Raw genomic sequence first — 21,576 nt, 5'->3', positions numbered from 1 at the left:
CACATTAATATGCAAGTGTCATGGCATACACACCAGCGCAAGATTAAGCGTGCGTGACTGACGAGCTAAGGCACTGTCATGGTGCCGTGTGCTATCTTTCATCCCCGTTTATGAATGTCACGTGTAAAGGTCTCCTTCCTAGCCCTTCCGAAATCTTTCCCACATTCATTATGCGATAAGTGTAGTTCTGTTTTATTTCTTGGGTCCTGTCCTGTGTTTGCATTTCATTCCTACTTTAGAGCGGTTATGACAGTTTTCGTACAGGGTATCATATATTGTTAATTTTAACGTTCTCGCCCATGTCAGTGTTCGCTTTTTCCATTAAGACTCTCAGCACTCACTGTACGATACCATGCTGAATCAGTGGTGTCTGTTATTTTTCTGCTAGCTAAGAAAGGAACCTCAAGTACAGCCGCCCCGCATTATTTATCCAGGTTGTCTGACGACTGTCAGGCGATGGCTTCCTAATTGACAGGAATCAGTTGGCCACACCAGTAATGCAGCCTTGATTTGACTTGGCATATGAAATGGAAAATGCTTGTATCTCGATATGTTAGCTGCAGACAGAATAATTTGCAGCATTAAAAAGCCAAGAATAGAATACACAGCTGTATCCAAATAAATGATACATCTTTCGAGTACTTTTTCATTTTTTTATTTTTTTTGTAGCCATTTCTCAGTATAAAATAAGTACAAGAGCCCAGTTTTGTGCCGTTTTGTGGCACATGAGGGAAATGTGCCCTGTACTGGCCCAAATGGTCAATGTATAAATGACGAATACAGGGGACGCTTTTCAGATGTAGCATTTTGAAAACATTGCAGGGTTAATTGGGGTGAAATACAATAAATCTGCAAGTTACACCTTGTAAATGTAAGCATTAGAGTGCAGCCGAGATGGTCGGGTCGCATTTCTTTTGCAAGCGACGCTCTGGTGATGCATTTTGCTGACTCAGCCATGTCTTACAGCAGCATAATGGTTTTTCATTCATTGTTTATTTTCCTGGTGGGCTCTTGCAGCTCTTATCATTGTCTGCAGCTGTGATTTTGCTTACTAACGAAAAAGATTTTAGTCATTTACTAAAGGTTGATTATATCTGACTAGTATTGGTTCCTACTAGTGACACTTCATAAAGTAGATCATACTGCTGAAGAGCCCATCTTTTTGATAGCTACTTTCAGACTGTTTGACTAATTGCAACTTTTTAAAGGTCTATTTCTGTACTTTGTAGTGTTCAGTCCACGACACAGTGAACATACTGTTTTGTTGCATTCTATCCATTCGTTATCGTACCTTTGGGCTCTGTTAAACATTTAACAGAGGTTCAAATTGGTTCTCTTATAACCACAAAGACAATTACGACATATTAAACATCCAAAGCATAATTTACAGCTTTTTACTTTTACATTTTAATAACACCTTGGTAAATCTGACTTTGCTAATTTCTTCTGGTGATATGTACATTTGGAAGCGTACAGCTGTGGCTGGGAGCCACCCAGTGTAACTGCCTCGGATCTCCCCTCTGGGTGAATAGATGAAATTGTGTAGCTATTCAGAAGCGGCCAAGAGTAACGAAAAGTCCGGAATTAAGCAGCTTTGTAGACTGGCCACTCTTCAGTCACGTGTGATTTGTCGTTTACTTAATCCATCACGTTTTGCTTGTGTGTCTAACACTTGCTAACTCCTTGGGCAGACGTAGCAGTGTACATAGTAAAGGCCATCAGTATTTTTCCAGTGAAGGTTTACAGATTGATTCAGTACAAACAAATTATAACGTGACCATCATGTTAGCATGTGAATCTGATCTACTGTTACACATCACTTCCTCTGGAGCCAAAGACGTCCATTAGCTATCAGTCGTTTATTGAGATTTGTTTGTCATACTTCAGGCATGGGTACTCGTGTCTTTAGTACAAATACCAACATTTGTGTATAAACATTAGTTCTCATGAATAAACACATTGTAAAATGGTTACATTTTAGTAAATATTTCAGTGAAATATCCTGCTCTAAGTATCTGGACACGGAGAATAATAACGCACATGTCAAGCAGCCCTTCAGTGTTTATTATCTGTTAATCCATATGCACACCTTTCAGATTGGCATAATGCGTTTTATTTGATTGTTTTTAAGCGCATGTCTACCCTGACTCTTAACCTGTATGACTTGGCTTCAGCTAATTCTGCGACTTGACTGTCGAAACGCCAGTCAGCTCCAGCTTCTTTTCGCTCCTGTTTTGTCTGATAAGCCGGTGGCATTTCCTGCCGTCCTGGGAGAAACACTTACATTCCTGGCACCAGAGTGAGCAGCCGCTCTTTTTCGGACGGCTTCTGGAAGGTTCCATCACTGCGCCTCTGTTAGGAGACTGTTTTCAAAGTTTTTTTTTTTTATATGTTTAAACAAGGAGCATTTTTTTTCCTTTGTGGACTTGATAAAGTGGTTTTCTGGTTGTGGGAAAACATTTTAAAGTGACTGCTTTTCTCTTTTAAAAAAGTATTACGTTGTCATAACTGGAATAACCTTTAACAAGTTAGCCTGGGTTTCTTGTCTAGAATTAGGGACTGACCTAGTGAAGTGACTGTAATTTTGATTTTATTAAATTTTATTTCAGTGGCAGTTTTATTTTTACTGTTACATCATACCACTACATAAAAGATTAATGTGCGCTATAAAATCTGTGGTAAATGTAATTATTTGTGAGATCTTTTCTGTCCTGAGAGAAGCGTAATTCTTCTTGTAACATGCTAAGTTTACACATCCTATATATAGATAGATAGATAGATAGATAGATAGATAGATAGATAGATAGATCCAGGTGTCTGTTTCAGTCCATTTCTAATCAAAATGATTTTCTGCCTCAGCAGTACGTTACATTGCCTAGGCTGGGAAACTATATTTAAATATTGCATTATGCTTTTTTTATGTTTATTATCTGCAGTGCTAATTAATAAATTTAAAAAGTATGTGAAGGCAGATCAGAGTATGGCATAGTTTAATTCATAATAATTAATTGTTTCTGTGACATTGGTGAAGTGATTATGAGGGATATGTTGATGAATTGATTCATTGCTTTATAATTCAAATTTGTTTCAATTTTGTTTTGGTCATGGCACATGGGTAAAGAAAATGGTTGTGGATGAAAAATGGTCTTTCTAAATATATTTTAATATTATTATCTCACAGTATTTCACCTGAGGGAAGATGGACTTTTTAGGTCAGTTATAAACAGCCTCCCTGTCCAAGGATCCCACGAAGAGGTTTCGTAGCATGAAATTGCCCATTGTGTGTGTTTGTTTTTGGAAAAGAGAAGAGGGACTCTATATCTTACACTGTAGCTTAATATTTGTTTTTTTTTTTTGTGGAAGTTCTGAGTGGAAGATTCTTTAAACCTGCAGTGTCAACAAGAGAAAACTTCATTGAGACCTTTGTGTTACACAAGGCTGCATGCCTATGATTGCTAATGTCTGCCAGCTATCGTCTTCGCAGCAGCTCATCACGTAAAGTGAGTACTTAGACAGTGGAACTGCACTGGAAAAGGCTGTTGAGCTCTCTTTGTTTTGCATGGTGGTTTTTCCTAGTGGCATGAGTGTATGAACTCTGGCATGTTGCAGTGACCCAGCTGGGGAGCCAGTGAGTTCAAGTTAATTAAAGCAAACACAGGGTATTCTAGGCACACCAAAGACCTATTGACTTGCATGAAAAAAACACTTAATGCAGGCATCTGGAAAGAGCATATAACCTTCATGTTTGTATCTGTTATACCTTCTGTGTCCGGTAAGTAAGCAGTGGATCAGAAGTATTTGTCATGGGCTGTTTCAGTTGATCAAGCAATATTTCCTTCACACAAATCTGTGCTTCACAGGTTGGATAAAAGACCTGCACACTTGAGAGAATTCACATCTCTGGGAAAAGAGGTGGACGTGCTGTCGTTTTGACGTTGACAAGGGCAGGTGCAGAGCTAGCGCAACGTGCTGTGTAGTGTCCAGTGAGACCCACTTAACATCCTCATTTTCCCCTTTGTTTGGCTTTGAAGCTGCCATGACTCATGAAAATCAAAGGTGGTGTATTTTAGTTCACTTCCCTTGCCATTTTTTGCAGTATGTTAATTACGCCGGACAAATATTGTTACCGTAGGCACCAATTAATGAGGGCAAAAAAAACCTCTGGATAGCCAGACACTGGATTTACTAGATTGCCAAAACTGTTGCCTCTTTTCTTAACCAACCAATGGTGAATACTGAGTATGACTTAATCAGCTGAAGACAACACTGCAATAGACTAGTTTCGATTTAGTGCATAGAAATGTAAACTCTGATGAGAAATTTGCAGGGTGATTGAGGGAAAGTGCTTGTCGCGCGATGGGAAGAGTTGTTCTATATTTTATTTTCCTTTTTTAATATTTATGGAAGATCATTATAAAACAAAATGCTACAACTAAAATGGTCTAGTGTATCTCAATTGGCAGCTGCATTTAATTTGATAGTATTGCGTTTAATTATATGTTTCTTGTTATATTTCAGATATTTCGGTATATGTTTTTTTTTGGAAGCTAATGAAAGATGCGATTTTGTTAGTCTCTTGGAAGCCACCTTGTTGAGGGTTAAAAGGATCTTGGAACTGACATGATAGTTGAATTTTTTTCTTCCTTTTCTAGAGAAAATCGGTTTCATCTCTCTCATGTTTTATTTCTGCCCCTACCTGTATGGCTGAAGGTGCTGGAGACATACCACCATCATCCCAGCCCAGTATTGCCTACCTAGCATGTAATCACATACTCAAGCCCCATTCTGATAGTTAATCTCTGAATCACATTGTGTTCAGACTTCCTGATGACTGGCTGCTGCTATTGACTTTGCATCCATCCACCGATCTTCCACCCACTTATCCCGGTTAGAGTTGCTGCTATTGGTATCCATTGTTTTCATTTCTTACTGTTTTCTGGAGAAATCGTGCTGGGATGGGTGTCTGCAAGGGTGTTTTAATGGATTTATGACAAAGGGAATTAACTGGAGGGGGGTCCCCCCCTTGACCATCTAGCTCGCTGGCCCTGCAAACATACGGGCAGTGTGTCCAGCAGTACCATCTGGCTGGGGGTCGTACCGCTGACTCACACAAGTGGCAGTAGCACTAATGTCAGAGCCCAGTTAACGTTCGACTGTGAAAGCATGAAACTTATCGGGAAACGTCAGAGCGAGTCCATTATTCTGCTGCTAGCATGCTGGCTCTGAGCATGACAAAGCACGGCAGCACTACCCGTATGTTTGTTAGGCCAAGTCTGAACAGCCCCTCTGCGCCTTGTAATTCCCTCAGGGGAGGAAAGTTTGATAAAAAGATTAATAGGCAGTTATGCTTGATACTGCAGCTAAAACACCCTGCATAATTTTGAATATACTTGAAATGATTTGAGTGTTTTTGTCTGAGGAAAAATGGCGCAGATATAAACATCTATTCTCTTTAGGGGAAAACCTTGGGTCCATTAAAATTGGGCCTCTTAGATCTGCTCATCAGATTAGCTACAGTCAGGGCTGAACTCAGATGGTTTGCATTCTTTTTTAGTTGTAATCCACCGTGAGTGTAGCACAGGTCTTCACCAGCCTGACTATGCGCAGAAAATGTGACATGGAAAGAGATTTTTTTGCTTCTTTCATTCCATTTGTAAATATTTATTTTTGTTATTAATATGTTAATTATTATGGGGGCGGCATGGTGGTATAGTGGTTAGCACTGTCGTCTCACACCTCTGGGACCCGGGTTCGAGTCTCCGCCTGGGTCACATGTGTGTGGAGTTTGCATGTTCTCCCCATGTCGTCGTGGGGTTTCCTCCGGGTACTCCGGTTTCCCCCACAGTCCAAAAACATGCTGAGGCTATTCGGAGTTGCTAAATTGCCCGTAGGTGTGCATGTGTGAGTGAATGGTGTGTGAGTGTGCCCTGCGATGGGCTGGCCCCCCATCCAAGGTTGTTCCCTGCCTCGTGCCCATTGCTTCCGGGATAGGCTCCGGATCCCCCACGACCCAATAGGATAAGCGTTTTGGAAAATGGATGGATGTTAATTATTATTAATAAGTTGAGGGGTTTTTTTGGCGAGATTTATTGGTTGTTACTTGTAGCTGTGTGGCTGTTGAGCACTATACTCACCTCAAAAAAATTGAGGTGGTAAGAAGATAATACTCTTAACAATATCACAATATTGAATTTTTCCCAAAGAAGAGAGAAGATGTGATTTTAAATACCAATAACATTTTAGTGCAGAGTTATTTGACAGTTACTTGTTTCATAATTTAATCTCGAAACAGAAGAGGTATAACCTTGACTACCTCAATTGACCAGCTACCTCTGCAGGTTTGTACGTCTAGGTCATGGGGGACCTAGCAGCTATTCCAGGCAGTATAGGTCACAAGGTAGAGGTACATCCTGGATAGGATGCTGGTCCATCGCAGGCCACATATCGACATACCGCTGGCAATTTACAAACACCGATTAGCCTAATGCATGCCTCTGGACTGTGGGTGGGAACAGGAATACCCAGGGGATAGTCCCTCGTAACAGGCGGAATATCGGAATATGTAAACTCCGTATACGAACAGAGCAGACGGGGGGTAGAAACCCCCCAGTGCTGCGAGTGAGACGTCACAGTGCTACCCGCTGAGCTGCCCTGCTGCCCGCATCACCACATGAAACTGTTAGATGTCTCACTATCAATGTGGACCATTTCTGCCCAATGCCCCCAAGCAGTTCAGGCCCATGTAAGGAACAAATATATATGGACTGACATTTTGTAGTGGGCTCCTAATCAGTTTTCGTCTTCCCAGATGGAGTATCAAAGTATGTAGTTAAGTCTGTATATCCGGCTCCATGTCATCTCGCAATCATTTTATAAATATAATTTGATTTATAGATTCTAAAGTCACTTGTGGAAGCTTTTCTGACATGAATTGAACATTAGACAATAAACCTTAGATCACCACATGTAATATAAGAAGTCGTGAATGTATGGTGTTCTTAATTATTATTTTTTTAATTCTACTGAAAAAAAATCTGTCTTGCCATGGATTAGTAGAGTTGTATTTAGGTTTGAGCATTTAGTCTGACCTTCAGTGTTGTTGAGTCTCCTGGAGGTGTGGTTTGGAGCTGCCCGCTGAATGGTCTGAGCTTCAGAGTCTCCTCTCCTGTCTTACTGCCTGCCTAATTATTCCTTTCATTGTGAGAGTTCCTGGCACAGTCTATCAATCATGAAACATTTATCATCTATTCCTGTATCTCTGATGGGTTGTTTATGGTAAGCAGGAGAGCAGAGAGGAACCACAGACCTTTCTCAGATCACACGGCTATGGAATGTAGTTGACTTTACGGAGCTTGTGGTCTCCTTCCTGCACTGTAACATTGTATTCCACTCGGTTAAATCAACATTTTTTTTGCAAATCATAGTGCTTAGAAACCTTAGTATACATGGGTTTGTGTTTTTTTTTACTTCAAAGTTGAGATTGAATTTGTTTGAAATGATGATATGTTGGGGATCTTGGGGAAATCTTGGGTGATCTTTTTTGGGGGGAGGGGTGCTGTAATTTGGTGGATTTTCATCAAGTTTAATCGTAAAGATTTCACAATACTGGAATAGCATTGGTTTTGAAAATACTGTCAAAATACCATACACCACAGTAAAATGTTCAGTTAGTATTGTAGTGTAAAAATTAGATACAGCCAAAGCCTAGTTTGTAATGGGTACAGCTAAGCTGATCAAACTCATCTTAAGGCTCAACATTGAGCTGTGCAATATGGAAAAATATTTTATCACGCTATTTTTTTTTCATATCAGTCAATATCGATAAGTATCACGATATAATTGAGGTCATCATCTCTTAACTTCAAGGATCCATTTTTTTTACTTGAAATTCCCTTAGAATTCCTCTTGAAAAGATTCCGAACATGAAAAAATAGAAATGGACCGCAAACTGAAATCTGTTTTTAATAAATAAATCATACAAAATAAACTTTTTTGTCATAGGCAAAAAATGTGAGTTAGACAATGTGAGTAGTATGGTCTGTTGCTGGTTTTTTTTCCTCTTACTGCCTCGCTGCTCATTCCAGGGGACGGAACTGGGAGGTGGTGCGTGGGGGGCGAGGGGGTGTGTGTGGAGTCTTGTATTTCTTCAGGTTTGAAGTGGAAACCCTAACTGCTGCTGTCTGTGACTCTAAGTGCTTGCATTTTGTATGTTCTGTTGAGTGGCCACCGTTTGATTGGCTGGAATTTGTTTCCGTCATGCTGCGTGCTGTCAGACAGTGCTCCTCATTGGCAAAGTTCATGGAAGATTCAGATTTTCTTTGTTTAGAATTTGCACGATGACAAATTGATATATCGTTTATATTGCCTAGCTTCACTGGAGCGTGAAAACTCCTGAGTGAAGAATTTTAGCTGTTTGTTCAAATTAACTCACAGTTTAGAGAAGCCAGTCAAAGTGTTCCGTGAAACCGTCAGTCACAGTGGAGTGAAGGTTAGTGAGTATCGCGGCCGAGTAACAGCGCCGTCTGAGCTACTGGCCTTGCCTCATCATGGAGAATCCCAAGCATTAGCAGCAAATTGCAGGATGCATCTCTGTGGTTCTGCATGCAAGACACATTTCTGTCCAGAAGGGTTAGCAGCAAACCGAATTGTTGAAAGTGAAATTGTGACACTCTAGTGTCATTTATGTCTTTATGCAGTCTAGCCTCCTTTATATGGCTGTCTGCTCCTTAAATCGATGCTGAGGATGTAATCGTTACAGATGGTTGTTTTGGTGCCTGAGATATGACAGCTTCGGGTTATGCAGTCATCCCACACTTTGGAACAGATACCGAAGAGCTTGTATTTATTTATTTCTTATTGAGAACATCTAGCTCATGTAAAGCACTTTGTTTTTTTTTTTATTTGTTTTGTTTGATAGAAGAATTGATTATTCAGTAAAGCATATGTGTGTGTAACAGATGACACTACTGCCACATTGTATTCTGAATAATATTCTGCAATGGAAGATTTAAACTTCTGTTTCTAACTTCAGTCTGCAGGTATCTTCTGCCTGATGAAGTACTTTGGTGTTACTCATATTTGTTATGTTTAAACCTGTTATGCTGTTGCTGTAAAGTCATGAGGAGATTTTGGTTATATATTTTGCTGATTGGCCGAAAATGTGTATTTTCATTTAAAACAATGTTGATTAGTTATTTATCTACTGGCTTTAACAAATGAAGTTTTGGGCTTTGGATTAAAAAAAAAGAAAAAAACAAGATTTCAGGGATATTAGTTGATTGGATAATAAAGTGGATACAAAGATTTAGCATTAAATAAAGGTAATGTGTGTACGGTTGGCTACAGTATTGCGCAAAAGTCTTAGGCAGTCCAAGAAAATGCTGTTTTATAAAAGTTTTATACCACCATGAAAATCAATGATAATATGTTCGTCAAAGTACCATTTAAAAGCCTCTGCTAATGTCACCCTAGTATTTGCAGTAACGCTCCAATACACACAGTCATTTTTCATTCGACCACTAGCACACCACTTTCGGCTAATCAATGGTTCCTTGAGGCATTTAACTAATAAATTTAATTAATTAATTGAGTTGGTGTTGAAATGTAATGAATAAATGGAATGACTGGCTTGTTCCTGAGGAACCTTTTGAACTGAAGCTGTGTTCTTGGGAACCGTAGCAATGTTCTTGGGAACCAATGTTTCTAGCAGTCAACAAGATATTAGTGACCTTTTGGGGTGTCTAAGAAAGGGCTGCTAATTTTCATTCTCTTTCTGTTAATTTGCATTTATTCTAATTATAATTCAAGCAAATATGCACTTATTACCCAAATAAATAGCTTTAAACATTTTCTTTGTCTGCCTAGACTATTGCATAATATTGTATTTCTAATTTGGTGTGATTACGAAGAATGTTCTCCAGGTGGTTCCGTCTTTCAGTACCGGTATTGGAGGTTGCAGCAATCAGATTTTAGGTGAATAAAATTTCAGTGTTGAAGTGTAATTGCACAACAGTTAGTTTCAGCCAAGAAATCTGATTGGACAAGAGGTATTCCTTGAGTACTGTTATCTAGTTCACTCCATGAGTTTTTGTCACAGTAACATTAAAAAAACCACGAGAAACGTTTTCAGATATACATAACGAGAAATTAACTATATTTTAGAGCTTTGTAAGGAGAATAAAAAAAAACAACAGTCACTGACTCAAGTCTCAACGATGATCTGATCACCCACCCATTTTCAAATAACACAATTCATATGATACCGACACGATAATCCTGCAGTTGTTATTGGGTCAAGAAAACACATGAAAACTCCCTTAAACGAGAGCACATGTCTGGGTTTTGTTTATAGCGATTGAGATGCTGCAACCTTTTATTTTGTGATGTGAGTTTTCACAGAGGAAATACAATAAAAGTGTTCAATCCATGAATAACCGTGAATTCGGATAAGCAATGACTTTGTAAATTACAATTTTTTTTTTCATTTTGATCGCTACTGTAAAAATTTATCTTTATAAATATATGCAAACTGTTGGTAGCTAGGTTGTTCTTTTAGCGTTTTATACTACCCTTATGAGACTTTTTTGCAAGTAGAAGACTTCAGAGACTTCAATCATTTTATTTAACTTATGTTTTTCAAAATACACATAGTAAAATAGCTTAAAATAATATTGATTGTATCATATAAGGTATTTTATATTAAATATCTTTTGCACGAAAAACACCTGTATAATTCACATAAATGATGCAACTTGCGTGTTCTCCGTTTGTTTAGAAACAGAAGGAACAAAGCTGTGACACAAAATTAAAAAATAACAATAGAGCAGGGATGTGTTTCCCAAAAGCATAGTAGCTCATTATGTTAGCAACTTACACATTTGGAACCATGCAACTGAATGGTTTCAGCTATCTAAATTGCTAACGGGACCTTTTGGGAAATGTGCCCCAGTTCAGCAGAATATATTTTGCAAATTATTCTACGAGCGAGTGAGCTGTGTTGCGTTGGAATGTTTTTGTTGGCGGGTGGGAACTATTTCTTTTTTCCGAGGCCCGTAAATGTTTAAATAAATAATCAAGCAGCAGTTAGTATTGTCCCTCGTGACTTATCACTGTTAACTTATAAGTGCTACTTGATGAACCATTGTCTAAAGGCAACATAAGAGAGGCCTGCAGCCTCGCGCCTATGACCAAATCACAGTTGTGATATATTCGATTATATGTGGTATATATGATTTGTTATTGCTTAATTGTAAAACAAGGTTGAGCAGCTTGGAAATGTTTTTTTATATTTATGAAAACAAGTTAGATTCTTGCATCAGAATTATTTTTAGTTTCATGGTGTGATGGGTGATATGACATAAATTTATTGTAACCAGTTGCATCTGTATCCACGAAAAGCATTGCTGGGTTATCGCGAGAATGGTGATACAGCACTACGTTAACATTTACTCTAATTTAGCCAATGCTTTTGTCCAAAGCAACATATGACTGAAACAAATAGCACATAACGCAAGTGCATACTGTTGAGTGGTTGACTAGCATAAGTTGGGCTATGCAGTGCTTCCGATGAATACTGAGTTACAAGTGCGGTGCTTAATGCTATTATTATGATGAGAGAATGAACCGGAAAGCACCTATCATGTGATGCCTGCGTGTTTGGAGGCTGCCGCAGCACTGCAGCAAGAAGACAGTTTCAGTGTGTATAACATGTCAGTGTTGTCTGTAGGACATACTACTTTGTCAGTTATCTGTCTCAGTGGATCTCAACTTGGTGGCTAGATCTTCGACTAAAAATTTAATGGATCTTTTCTGACCACTTAGATAACTTGATTAAAAAGCCAGCTATATATTACTGCTAAACATGTTGCTTTCGTGTCATGCAGTAAACACATGGTCTGTAGATGAGTAGCCACACTGTGAAGTGTGCAGCAGAAAATTGGTTTCCAAAACAGTTCATACAACACAACCAATTTTATTAATCTATTATCATTTATTTGTATTTGTTGTAAACTGACTTCAGGGGCATGTATCACGAAGCAAACTTTCTTGGTTAGCTAGATAACTTGTCGGATTTATTGTGCTTCAGTTAAAATGGGCTTTACATCTTTGTTCACTCAAATGTAGGCCAGACAACCTTGAATCCTAGTTATCTAAGTTATCTAACCAACCAGCAAATTTCGCTTAGTGATGTAGACCCCAGAAGTTATGGAACAAAATGATTAATATTCGTTTGCATATGAAACATTGGTATAAAAAAAATGAAAGAACAGTTTATTTTATATCTACAATAATTTACCTGCCTTTATTTATTATTACAGTGCTACAAGCAGCAATTCTTGTAAGTATAGAATTGCTGTTGAAATGGCTAACAAGCATTACTACATACATTCCCATTTAATCGGTTTGTAAACAAACAAAAAAATCAGGATCTATATTGTGGATCGTGATTCCAATAAAAAAATGTGATATTTTGGCTATATTGCATCTACTATTTGATAATGGGCACTAATAATTAGGCATTGATTTGGCGAGGCAGTGAGAATTTATTGGTTTGCACATTTGCCTTGACACAAAGGGATATATGACTCGTTATTTACATTGTAGGATATTTAACCAGTGACAGAGAAACGGAGTGTTGTTTTAACTGCCACAGAGACGTTGTGATCTCACAAGCATCCATATCGAGACTTTTAATGGGTTTCGTGTTTCATCGGCGCAGCGTTTTAGCAGAGATAGGTAGCCTACATTCCAGGGGTTTCCATGCGGGATTTATGGTGATTATGTGGAATGAGAGCACTGCCGGGCGCCTGCCACTGGCTTCACTTGCTCCGCCAGCTGTATCACCATTAGCACATGCAAGTTTCCAGACCCTGACTATTAATTAATACCCCTCATCCCCTGACACACAAACACTCGCACAGGCACACCTAGCCACACAGTCGGGCACACGCACTTAGTCACTTCCACTCCCTCAGCCCCACCCCCCACACACCGGCACATTGAACCGCCCGCCCCCACGTACACACCCACACACCCGGCCACCCACGCACACCAGCGCACACGCCCAGCCTCCCACAAGCCCTTTCATCTCAGGCACAGTTCCAGTTATTTTCTTCACATTTCATGGCTGTTCTTTTTTTCCTCCAGACCTTTTCTCCTCCATTTCACTGTCTTTTGCTCCTCTGTTCTCTGTTTCACCCCATAACCTGACATGGGCTGCATCTTACCTGCGACATTTACCAACCAGAGGAGAGACAAAATGTCGTTTTAAATACCAACGCATAGTGTGTTCTCTGCGTATAATGATTTTCTTTTCGAAAACTAAAACCTTTCAAACGCTAATGCTGCCGTTTGGTCCAGGTCATGATCAGACCACAGATTGAAATTTCGAGAAATTACTCATGAAATGTAGTCGTACCTGGTGTGTTATTGATAATGTATTTGATCTATAATACAACTCTATATGTACTTGATCCGATCTGAGCAATTTCAGAGCATCATATATGAGTATCTGCTGATGCAATATTTTATATTTTTGCAAGACAACCAGCAGTACAGATGTCACATACATCAAAATCAGTATAGTGTGGCTCTGCCGCGTGTCTGTTACCCAGGTTTTACATGCCAGGGGACCTGAGTAAAATGCTGCACTGCGCGTTTGAAAGTAAAGCCGAAGCCGCCCCAGTGGGCGGAAGGGCTGAGCGGCGACATCGGACTGACGGCCCAATTCCAAATATTGGCGTGAAACCGGTTATTGTCACAGCCACGAGGCAATTCAGTAAGTGGTCACGTGTCAGAAATATAGCGACAAAAGGGTGGAACACACCTTTGTCACAGATGTTCCCAGTGTCACCAGAACCCTACATTCTCTAACGGTGAGATGGGCTGCTCATCTTATGCAGCCAATTAAATGATCCTCTTCTGTCTCATTTTTTTTTTTTTTTTTGCCGTGTTGCTGTACTGAGGAAGTTTTTCTCATCTTTTGAAAGTATCCTCCAGCGTTTCCTGTTTCAGTGCCTCAGCTTGCCCGATCTGCGCTAACTAGCTGTATTCCGCTGAATGCCTTCCCTTCCGGTGTCTTATCGAATTAGACGTACTGAAAGCAGCCCTGCTGCCACTGCCTCACAGAACACCGGCGTTGCAGATCTTCTTGCCGGCTGTTGGACTGTTTCCATTTAACATTTTAAATATTTCCACGCTGCAGTCACTTAACTAAATTTTAATGCTGACTTTTTTTTGAAGCATCACAAATGGTGATATCCATGTACGTGACATATATACAACGGCACGAACAGATAAATAGGGGGAAATTAGCCTAAAACAAATGTATATTAAAATGGGTTGGAATTTATTTCTGTTTAGTGTAGCCAGTGCCAATCAATTATAATGTCCCTCTATTTGCATTAAAGCAAAACAAATAACAACTTCAAGGCATATTCACCTAGAAATGTTTTGCAAGCCTCTGAAATACATTCAGGCTTCAAAACTGATGTAGTGTGTTAATTTATGTAGATGTAAAAGACCAAGTATAGATTTTTTTTTAAATGCACTAAAGTGTAATGAATAGTCAGGTTTAAGTGTAGATTGAAAAATGCTTAATGATGTATATTAATTTCTTATCTTTTGAAAATTGATGCAGATTTTTTAATGTGTATTTATTTGTCAGCATGTACATTAAACAGGCAAGACTGGTTGTGTTTAGTGATGCATACACATCTTTTCTTTCAAGATCACTGAGCTGAAAATATTTGTATTTCTGTTTTTCATGTATACCAAGTTCATCTCTCTACTTTACAGTTTTATCCCTGAATGAGCATTGAAGCTAAGAAGCTGGTCTCTTTGCATTTGTATATTATGTAAGACAGACATGACTTTTAGCTGTGTTACATAATACTGAAACTGCAGTGTGTGTCAGTACACCTGCTTGAAGCCATAAGTAGTCCTGTCTGTACCTTAAAATACAAATACTTGTCTATTAATGGGAGTGATACCAGGCCTGTGCACTCATGAGTGCAAATTTGGGCAAGCGTGTGATTTATGCATGTGTGGTTTCCACTGTCAAGCAATATGAGGGTGTTGGCAATTTTTCACCAAATGCAAGGTAACTGTGAAGGAGCGTAGCTGAAGCAGCAGTCCCACGGAAACTCTAAGCACAAATTAAAGCTGTTCAAGACCTGTCTGGCGGAGAAGAAAGTGAAGGAAAACTAAAAGTAATGAGCTGGGCCTAATCTTCAGACCTCAGTACCGTGAAACATCTGGGAAGAATGGAACAACCACTGCCATGGAACCCACAAACACTCATCCTTGGGAATGACTGCATCGGAGCAGAGAACACATGTTGTGTGGTTTCCTGCTATAACTCGTTAAGTAGATGCCTCGTGTTGGCGAAGCTGTTCGGAGTAAACGGTGGCTATTTTGAGGAGTCCAAGACGTACAGACGATTTTCAATGTTCTTGAAACGTTGCTTTGGTACTCCTAATGTTTTGTGTATTAACAGAGGCAATTACTGGTTGGAATTAACAGCTTTTCTCACTTTCAAGTTTTTACTGAAAAATATACAATTTAGGACATGGTACAGTATATTGGTTTTTAATTCAGTCTTTGTATAAGACCAGTACTTTCAGCCATATAAAAAGCTCACGGACTCACACGCGAACAAAGGAAAGGCGACAGACTCGTTCAGACTGGAACCTGGTCTCTGCATTGCAAGTACTTTCATTTTATATGTCTAAGAAGACAGTAATATCATCTGTAGACATTTCACACCCATTAATAACTTGAAAACAGCACCAGATTTCCTGTTTATTGGATTTATCCATGAACTCTGATATTCCCCATACCTGTGCATGTCTCTGAGGGGTTTTAAAAGTGGCCGTCTTGATCAAACAGGTCTTTCTTGCAGGCCTATTTATAAGGTCACAAGATCAATGGGAAAGCAAAACATGCCATAATAATTCAAGCACCTAATCGCAATGTGCAGAATCTTGATTTGTTTGTGCTGAGGGTGAGATCAAACAAGAAAATGTAACCACAGCTGACTGAAGAATGAACCACCTACACTATCAGGTAATTACTGGTTGGGATTAAGCTCGCATTGCAGTGTTTTGAATATTGAGAGCATACTTAGTGTCTCACTGTCTTTAAACACAGATCTATACTGGAGTGCTTCCAGCAGAGTTTTTCAGTGGTAGAAGTATTTCGCAATGAATGGTACCGCTGAGTTAATTGCTACCTGTGTGGGTGTGGGCAGAATATAGAATACTGAGCGAGGCAGCTCAGACAATGGAAGAACTGTAGATGGATCCTTTTGAGGTTGTTACTGTTAACTATTGACTTAGATGTACGGAGGTGTGTAGAAGATGCTTGTCCTGAAGGACCGGTTTGTGGAAGGATGTCGTCTTCGGCTGTGGCTTACATTTCGATCAGGATCAAAGCAGAGCTGTGGCAGATCAGTGTGTTTGGCCTGTGATTCTCAGAACTAATCATCACACCAAGTCTTTACTCTGTGGCACTGATTTATTGCACATGGGCATGGAATTTAGATGCAGAGCTACCTGTGTCGGAAAATTAACAGGGGCAAAAGGCAAACATGCCCTCAAAAACCGTTATCGAGGGGCAAAAATAGCCCCCAAGATTTGAGAAAAAAGTACATATATTTACCAGTTACGACCAGTATCCTGTGAGAGCAGTCAGTTTTATTTGTATTTATTTAATTTCCATTTCTGTCTGTAACACACACTTATACAACCAGCGCGGTTGTTCACACTATGCATGTACATTGTATGTATGTACTTTATGTAACTACGTACTACTACAGTATGTTGTGATACCTGGCAGAGACTAATATTACTTTTTAATAAGGGTGTTTATTCAAAAACAATAATCTGACCTCTGCTAAGGGCGGGGGTCTCACTACCCCATCTGTTCCTGCCGGATTCAGTTCATCTGCAGTGTAGGTGCCTGCATGTGTTGCGGCCCGATTTGGACAAGAAGCCTAATTTACGACAGTCCCCAGTATATGGCGACGAGTGTACGAGACTGCGTCCATGCTAAAAGTGCAATATCCTAATAAAACTAATTAATAACTAATCAATCATCATTGTAATTACTGTATATGATATTTAATAAAAAAATGTAAAAACTCAGGAAATTCAGGTGTTAGAGCAGCAAAAATAATCTGCGCACATTAACAACAAATAATACAAATAATAAACAATATCATGCAGTAAATGAAAATTGTGCAGGGGTGTAGCTGGGTGCAGGGGGCGTTCAACCTACCAACAACTAAAGGTCTGAAAAATACAACACAGTAAGAATGTACGGTGTATTCTACGAAGCGGGATTTCTCACTTAGCTGGGTTGACTTAAGCTTGAAGTCATGATTGTCCAGCAGGAGTTACCTAAGCTCTTATTGGACAAGCATTCCTTCCCGTTTAAGTTAAGCCTGCTAACTGAGAAATCCTGCTTCGTAGAACACCGCTGGGTGATTGGTCTCTGTTTAAAGACTGCAAACAGTTTAGCTTGACAGTTAGGACCTCAGCAATGGGTTGAGTGATTTGCTGCTTCTTAGCTTTAACCCACGCATTCGATGTTTTTTCATGGTAGTACCAGCATGGGGAGATCGCCTTCTTCCTCTTCTACATCTGCAAGAGAGGACCGTTTAGCTAACGGAAGACTTTCTTAGTTTGATGGAGGCAGAGATATGGCAAAGTGTTGGCTGCTGGAATCGATGGACTGACCATAATTTATGGAATAGCGGTCAACAGCAGTAACACTTCAATCAGGTGGACAGATCATGGTAGAAAACAGTGTAAAACAGAGTATCCTTAAAAAGGCAGATATCAACAAAATGTGGCATTGGTTACATCTTGGCACGGGGGTCCAAATAGAGGCCACCTCTCTGTAATGAACCTAAATCAAGCAAATCACATGTCTGACACAGAGCATTCAAGCTGTTTCCCATTAACTACAAACATTACTGAATTTAGTGTGCAGTCATTTGTGAGCACATATCCTGTTCTTCATTATAGGGGTCTGGGTCTCATTCTTGCTCTGTGGGTCTGATCAAAGAGCCGGACGCATTGTGTCCCCCTAGTAAATTCTTCCTGCACTCTACCCTTCGCGTTTCTAACAAGAATTACATGCCACAGGATTGACACATTCGTCTCTTAACATGAAGTATAAAATATTAAATACCTCTTTCAGACTTCCTTTAATGACAAATGTAGTAATGTTGTATACGTTTGTCTTTGTTAGGGCGATGGTCTCATACTTGCGTACTATGTTGCACTGTAATGCAGACGGCTGCAGTTTATCGTTTCAGTCCCAAAGCAGAAGTCGGAAAAGAGCAATGCGGGTTTTTGACTATTATGTTTCATTACATGATAAATACCAGAGTGCAAATTTGGACCGATGGATCACTCTCCTTTTATGCAATGATGGTTCTCCTTTTCTTTCATCCTATTCATTCATAATGCGCATTAAAAAATAAAGTTGTGCTCTAAGTAGGCATTCACCTTCTCAGAATCAGTGTGTTGCTGTTTTAAAGGTCAGGGTGAAGGATTTTGTAGATTAAATGATGACCCCGCCGTAAAAGCATAAAATTACAAAAAAACAGTGTTTTTCTTTGCACTGTGAATGTGGTAATATGAAGGTCCCGGAGGCGGAGTTTATGCTCTACAGCTCTTAGGCCTTGCTGGGGGGGGGGAGGGGGGAGGTCAAGGTTTGACATGCAAGTGTCTACGTGTCCTACAGGTGGAGATGTATAAGCGGGGAAGTGAGCAAAGTATTTGGGACGGAATGCAGCCATTACAGCCGGCATAACGTGTCACCTGTTTGGAAATGCAGAAGTCGGCACTAGCTGTAGCACTGTTCTGGAAGTCTCCTTTCTCTGAGGAAAAAGATCCTTTAGCCTAGATGCCAGACTGTGTTTCATTTACACATGAAGCACCAGGTGAGCACTTACCATTCAATGAAGTCCTTCAGTTGAGGCTGCACTGAAACTCGTGGTACTCATTTAAGACACAGTAAAGTGAGAATATTTTGTAGCCGTGTGGTGGGCTTATATGGCTGGAAACGGTCGCTGTGTGTCTGAGTGCTCTTGTCAGGATGGGATGCTCTGTTGGTGCTTTGCATCAGAACTGATGCATATCGCCTTTTTACTAAGGGAGCACCAATCAATTGACTAGTGACTGAAAATAGGCGATTTTCACTCTGATGGATGTTGACCAGCAATCAATCCATCAATCTAAATATGGCCAATATAATGAGCCAGTCAAGAACTTTACCTACTAAAATAACTTTTTTTCCTCTGTTTTCGTTCATAATCGTGTCCCCCGGCCCTTGTCTTTCCTCCCCCCACTAATGTTGCATACTGGGTAAGGTAACACACTTACTGGGAACGTGTCTCTTCTGTGCAGGCTCTTTACAGTGTTGGATGAAGATGTTCAATTCATAATGTGTTAGAAGTGAATGAAAAGTTGGCTGCAGAGGAGCTGCGGCAAAAAAATTTGGAACAACAAATTTAATTTTTATTTGAAAAAGGTTAAATTCAAATATTTTGTTTGCAGAAAGCTAAGTTCATTAAATGTTTAGTCTGCTAATTATTACTAAACTATGAAAATCTGAATCGGCCAGGATCTGTGCCGGCAGGTCATGCTTAAAAAAATTGGGAATCTGTATCGGCCAGAGAAAATGCAATTAGTGCATCGCTGCTTTGTACAAAAATTGACCTCTAGACGTACAGGCATTTTTTTAAGAGAGTATCATGCAAATTTTGTCAATCTATCTTGCGGCTTTCATTTAACCGAAGACATTCATTTAGCTAATGCTATCTTACCCTTACCTTGGAAAAATGTAATTAAAAGAAAAAAATGTTTCTTTAAATGTGGACCACAGTCCACAGTAATGTCCTTCTAGTGTATGATATCAACACAGAACTATAATCACCTTTGTTGAATATATTAGCGCTCAAACTCCCAAGCAGAATTTCCAACCAAGAGCTGATGTTGACCCCAGTACAAGAACCTGAGTAGAAAGTGCTGTTCATTCCTCGCGTGGCCTGCATTATACTGCTCCCGAGTTAAGGCTTCAGATCCAGCCCTTAGATATTCTTCTGATTAATCTTTTATTGTGCCTGCTCACTTCTAGCCTGTACTGTTTCTTAGGGGAAAACAGGGAGCAAGTGAGAGAGAGAGAGAGAGAGAGAGTGAGAAAGTGAGGGTGAGAAAGAAAGGAAAATTCAGCTGAATATTTTTTTCTCATCGACGTTTGCAGATGTCCTAGTTCTCCGCTGAAGAAGCTGCCAGCAGTTCGCCTGGCTCGGCAGCCTGAGATGCTGCAGCTTATCCAACTAAAAAGGAACCTGTCTGATTTTTTTTTTTTACTGACCTGTCACTTCTGCTCTCGTCGTCCTCGCCATTAGGGAAGGCTTCCTTTAGGCCAGATTCCGGAAGATTAGGCATTTAGATTTCAGCAGCTGCATTTTGAAGCTTCTCATTAGGGTCTGAATATATGGAGTGTATTCTGTTTGCTTCTTTGTAGTTATTAAAGACATTCCTTTTTAGTGCATTTTTGAAAAGTCAATACACAAGCACAGCCCTTAGGCATGTTCCACAGACCCAAGCAAGCAGTGGGAAGTAGGGCCTTGGTTTGCACTGGGAGGTAGATGGCAGACCCTCACTGCAGGGATGTGCACACCGTTGCTGATCTGGTTTCATTTGCTTCTCTAGATTGTCACATTACCATCGGCCCGCACATTAGCAGGGTACTGGCTGTCTTAGGGCATGCTCAGCAGTGAGCACTACATTATGCTATTTATATGTTATTTATAAACTGCAAATGCATATTTAAGAAACTTCTTTTTTTGACCGAGATTTAGTGTTAATCTGGTTATCTCTTTGACGTGCATCAGTCAGATAAGAGGCACGTTAGATTGTTTAGTAAATAAAATGTGTGTTTTTAGGGTTCAGATGCCTTTGTTGCATTCATCTGTAAAAAACGCCTGCAGGTTGAGTAGTTTTGAAAGGCTTTCCTAAACTTCAGCTTTTCCTAATAGTCTTCATGAATATACCTTACATCTAACTGTTATATAATGGATGGATAAATACATTTTTTCCCCTCTTGTTAGAACAAAGAACAAATGCTTGAGCTGTGAGCTAAATGATTCAGTAATAAAAATATAATAGCTAATATTGTTGTTGTTATTGTTGATATTATTGTATGTATAGCAGTAATATTAATAACAATAACAGTAATAATAATAATTATTATTATACGTTGAACTGCTGGTTATGCACGTGACACTCCACGTTTGCATGGATTTTCTCTGTGTACTTTAATAAATACAAGCAGCGAGGTGAATTGGTGTAAGTTAATTGCCCATAATGTGTGATGGTGTGTGACTGTCTGTGCCCAGTGATGGACTGGCATCCGGCCCACGGCGTCTCCGACCTTGTGCCCTGTGCTTCCCGGGTTAGGCTCCCGGATCACCGGAACCTTGTACCACATAAGTAGTCCTGGAAGATGGATAGGTAGTAATAATATATATAAAAAAACAACTCTGACACTGGTGTAGGC

The 21,576-nt window shown here is 39.7% G+C and overlaps 1 protein-coding gene across 2 annotated transcripts in view; it reads left to right on the top strand.

Moving 5' to 3' along the window:
* ssbp2b (single stranded DNA binding protein 2b) overlaps positions 1 to 21,576 on the top strand; it is a 90,580-nt gene that overhangs the window by 8,162 nt on the left and 60,842 nt on the right. The gene's annotated exons all lie outside the window — the stretch shown is intronic.

Source organism: Brienomyrus brachyistius, chromosome 7 (genome assembly GCF_023856365.1).
Source record: "Brienomyrus brachyistius isolate T26 chromosome 7, BBRACH_0.4, whole genome shotgun sequence".
NCBI lineage: Eukaryota > Metazoa > Chordata > Actinopteri > Osteoglossiformes > Mormyridae > Brienomyrus > Brienomyrus brachyistius.
This window is presented reverse-complemented; position numbering and strand designations above follow the sequence as displayed.